The following is a 4,916-nucleotide window of genomic DNA, read 5'->3' on the forward strand; positions in this document are numbered from 1 at the left end:
GCACACCACCAAAACCTAAAGGCAGGTATCGATAATAAAATATAAGCACGGTTACCATCACATATTGCACAGTTAGTTAAATATCTTGGGGAGCTGAAAGAAGACATTTCTATTTGCTTTTCTTCTGTTAGGAAAGATTCCCTGAAAATATAGAAAACACTATTTTTCTTTAAAACACAACAGTCAGGACCCTGCCAAACACTGAATGTTTTAATTTATCTGCACTTTTTCATTACCAGCAAGGCTCCCATTATTTTTAAGCATCTTTCTTCATATGCCAGCATGGCAGTAAATAACATCCATACTAGAAGCCAAACAGGTTCATTAGTTGTGCCTCCATCCATAGCAAACTGGCTCAGGAATATGGTCTTTTGCCAAGAATACCAGTAAGCACAGATTTATCCAACGTTACTCCTCTGTGAAGATTGCCTTGCATCATCATTCAATGTCCTAATGCACTGAGCTCCCACTTCATCTGGGAATGCATTTGGCCCGCGTCTTGTCTTGAACAGCAGTATTTCAGTTACTTCCTTTTAAAAGGGAGAGATTTCTTGACAGAGGAGGAGGAAAAGGGGCAAGGAGACAGCTCAATCTGGAGGTCAGGATATACCAGACTGGATCAATATTATAGCTGGTGATTGTGGTGTGCAGATTTCTTCCTACTCATCTTCACACAACTCTTGCAAATTTGTTAATGACACCCTAGAGAAAGGAACTGCACACAAAGTACCAGGACTGTTAAACTTGTAAAAAATAAGTGGTCAAGCATCAAGTGTGGAACATCCTGGAAGAGCCTGACTAGGACCATGTTAGCTTGTCCCGCACAAGGAATTTTGTGTTGTTTTAGAAACTAGGAGAGGAGAAATGTCTAACTAAAAACAGTATCTTTAGAAGACGAACACTTTTTTCTTTTTTGGTGTTACTGTTAATACCTTAGCTTATTTTCCGTGAACATTTTCGCTGTTCGTTGAAGACTTTCTTCATGGTTGTATGTGCATCAGGTCAGGAAAAAAAAGCCTGAACTTTCACTTTTTGGCTTTATCTCACTGGCAGAAATCCAACTAAAGTACTTGCAGAAAGTACAGAAACATAAGTCAGATTTCTTCAGTTCTTTTCTTACAAAACAAATGGAAACATTTTCTATTAATCTTAAGTTTAGAAAATGCTTGGAACTTGATATGAGAGAGATTGTTTGGGATTTTAAGAAATTCGTGTTGTTTTGGCAGCATCTGCACAATATTAAAGCATGTGGAATATTGGAAGTGTTTATATGTAATTAATTTTTCCTCAGGTGATGAAACCAGACTTTGATTCCCTATTCTCATTGTCAAAAATTACATCACACTGCAGTAAGCTATGCTTAGATACATCAATTTTTGTTACATTTCTAGAAAAAAAAATAGTAGACTCATGAAGAAAACAGTTTCTTCTTGTCTAAGGCCTCCTGCTGTTGAACTGAGCAAGATGAGCATAAATTTCCTGGAAAAAAACAGAACAAGAAGAAATATCTCCCAGATGAGTTCTGAATGCCTTGCAGAGATGGCAAGGTATCTGTCTTTCCAGACACTGTGGTAATTCCCAAGGGCTCTGCTAGCAGTCCAAAATGGAAACACAATTAGTGCTCCTGGCTCCTCACCACAGCTTGCAGAAACAAACCGTACAGACATTTTCTAATGATATCACCAATGACTGTATTACTGGACCTAGTGAAGGTCACCTCAGCGTTTTTGAGCAAAGCTTTTACACATTTCTCACCTTCAGCAACAGCAGCTACTAATAAAGCTCCCTTTATAGCAAGAAATGGAGTGTAGATGACAGCACTTGCAGACGGAGGAAATTTTGGGGTCGCTCATTGGCTGGAATCAGGGAATGGTATATAGGTGTTCCATGGAGGATGGAGAAGGCAGGAAGAGAAGCCTGGGTGAATCTCCTGCTTCCCATTCATGCCAGTGCGCGGATGCACTGGGGGAAGGGGAAGTGGCACCGATGGCTCTTGCCACTGGGCATACTTCCCATGGGAGGGCACGGAGCAGTGCAGCCCTGCACACCGAGCGGCCGGCGAGCCCTGCTGGTGCCCCGCTGCCCTCCTCGCTGGAGGAGGCGGCGGACACAGCACGGCACGGCACCCGCTCTGCTGTGTGCCACAGGGCAGCAGAGCGAGACTCTCGACTCTCGAATCCGCTGTTTTAAAACAGGTTCTGCTTAATTGTGAAGAAACATCTTGGGAAAATGAAAAATCGGCCGCATCCGCAGAAGACTGGATTCACAGCAGCTTTCCCCGCCGCTCGGTATCACCCGCGCCGCCCCGCCCCGCCCCGCGCGGGGGGACCCGCGACCCACCGCGACCACCCCCGCGGCCAAGGGAGCGAGCGGGTACCGCGCACGGCCACGGCCCGGCCGAGGAGGAGGCGGCGGCGGCAGCGCTCCACCCGCTCGGAGGCGGCTCTCCCTCCTCTCCTCCCTCCCGGTCAGAGGAGCCGGCTCTCCCTCTGGAGGCCTTCGGCGGCATCGGTCGTGCTCCGCCGCTTATGTAACGCCGGGCCCGGCGGTACCCGGGGCTCCCGCGGGGCAGCCCTGCCATGGAAGCCCCACTCTCGCGTCCACAAGGCTCTCAGGGCACACCGAGCATGCCGGCAGCGCTCTAGAAAGGCACCCGTAGCAGCTTACATATATGGCTCCAACAAACGGGTATAGCTGAGCCCTATTCCTGTAGTACTTGGTGGATGTGGGAAACACTGCGGCCAAGCACTGGTGCATGATCTTCCCTCCCGTGGCTGAAGCGCTGCAGCCCGCCCCTGCACGCAGGCAGCGATCGCCCTGGGCTGTGCGGGGCCCAGCAGTTCAGCTCCTGCACGTTTGCTCTGGAGGAGCCTGCGGGAGAGTAAGCAAACCATGCAGCCTCTAGAAGTACATGCATGACTTCTAAAGGCCACCTATGACAGCCCAGGGATCTGGTAATGCTCTGGTTGGCCATAGCAAGACCCAGCTCCCTGCCAATAGGGAAACGCTGCACCCAGCCTCGACTGGACCCCCTGGAGAGAACAGATCCTCCCAGGGAATGGGTTTTAGCACCACCTCCATGGACATGAGGACTGCTGAACCAAGGAATTGCCTAGGATGGTAGTTAGGGGGTAACACTAAGATTAGGATCAAGCACTATTTTCCCAGATGGGATGGGGAGGCAATGCTGCAAACAAGGAGTCACTCCATATAAATCCTTATGTGCAAGTACCCCAAAGCCCTGCAAATTCAAATGCTTTTTGGGCTTCATGGCACAGCACAAGTTCAGTCATACAGGGGAAATAGCCTGTTAGCTGCCTGCTCCTTTCACCACAGCAATGGCAACTCATCCAGCCCCGTGCATCCTCAACTCTGATCTACTCTCCGCAGAGGAAGGAGGCTGGAGAGAAGCTGTGATAGGAGCTGTGGGGGTATAATATGGGCTGCAAGTGCTATGGTGCAGCCCACGGGTCTTCTAAGCACATCTGGCAGGCTGAGCCTCAACCTTCGGCAGCTGCCTGTCTATTCAACAGCTCTGCTGTGGTTTGAGCCCCGTGCAGCCTGTGCGCTGCAGGTGCTGTCCTCTCCCCTCACCAAGTGCATATATTAATCTCCCTGTTTGATGTCGGTAATGATTGCTGTCGTGTTTGCAGTGCTAGAAACCAAACACCTTGCTGACAAGGTTTCTGAAAAAAACAAATGCATGTTTTTGAAGTGTTGTGCTCAGGAGAATTTTTGTCGAGCTTTCTAGTTCTTTCTATAACCTAAAAAGAAAAAAAAAAAGGCAAAGAATCATTACACCTCCGCTGTCCAGCCTCCAGCACAGAAATAAACCCAACAGGCTGGCTTGCCTGACAAGCTGTGAAGACTCAGATAATCCTGTCCAGCTTATTCTCCACTCAGGGGCAATTTGTTCCTTTTAAACCCCTTAACAGTATTTTGCCAAAGCTGCCATCAGGGAAATTGTGACACGAACTGTGCAAATATTTACTAAGCCAGCCCCACGCTCCTTCCCAAAGAGGTTATTGTTCCCCCCACCCCCCTGCCAGCACGAAGGATAGACATGAGTTAATTTGGTACTACTGTTAACACTCAGATTTTACTAAACGCGTTTGTTTCCAAACCGTTTTCCTTAGCAAAAAGCCCCCGGAGCTCGCACGCACGCTCAAGTCCGCCACCACCAAAACACCCAAAATCAGGCTCGTTACCCGTGGGTGCAGCCAAGGGCTGTGCCATCTTCGGAGAAAAAAGACAAAAGCACCCTCAGGCCCCAGCGAGGATCGAACTCGCGACCCCTGGTTTACAAGACCAGTGCTCTAACCACTGAGCTATGGAGCCGCCGCTCAAAAGTCATCCCGACTGTGTCTAACGAGCGTCCACCGCCCTCCCCGCCGCCCCCTGCCGGGCGCCTCGGGCCCCGCCCGCCCCCGGCACAGCCATACCGCCCCCGGCATCGCACAGCCATAGTGCCCCCGGCACAGCCGTACCGCCCCCGGCACCGCCACCGCCGCGCCGCAGCCGCAGCCGCCGCCGGGAGGAGCCCGCGGCCCGCCGGGAGCCGCTCCTCGCCCGCCGGCAAGGCGCCGGCCGCCCTGTCTGTCCCCTCGCGCCGGCCGCCCTGCCCCTCTCTCTCCTCGCCCGCCAGCACCGGGCGGGCGCTCCCGGCGCTCCCAGCCGGCCGCGGGTCCGTGGGAGCGCCCGGGCCGCGGGAGGGTCCCAGGGCCCTCTGCAATAGCAGGAAATAAACCTGCTGGAAGGCGCACGTCCGGCCGAGCCGGCAAAGGCGCCGGAGGACAAATAGGGGGTGGGCCAATGTCTGACATATAGCCTGATTTGTACCGGTTGGGAGTAAAAAGCCCTGTCGTGACAAAGCAGTATAAGAAGGTGGGTTTTTTTCTGCAGAGGTTGGGTGTTCC

General features: G+C 51.5%; 1 non-coding gene across 1 annotated transcript; it reads right to left on the minus strand.

Moving 5' to 3' along the window:
* Positions 1–4,265: 4,265 nt before the first annotated feature.
* Positions 4,266–4,338, minus strand: TRNAT-UGU. The gene has a single exon. It is a non-coding gene; the product is annotated as a tRNA-Thr (tRNA).
* Positions 4,339–4,916: the final 578 nt, after the last annotated feature.

The sequence above is a fragment of the Neopelma chrysocephalum genome, unplaced genomic scaffold, assembly GCF_003984885.1.
Source record: "Neopelma chrysocephalum unplaced genomic scaffold, ASM398488v2 Primary Assembly neopelma1_24, whole genome shotgun sequence".
In the NCBI taxonomy this organism is placed as follows: Eukaryota; Metazoa; Chordata; class Aves; order Passeriformes; family Pipridae; genus Neopelma; species Neopelma chrysocephalum.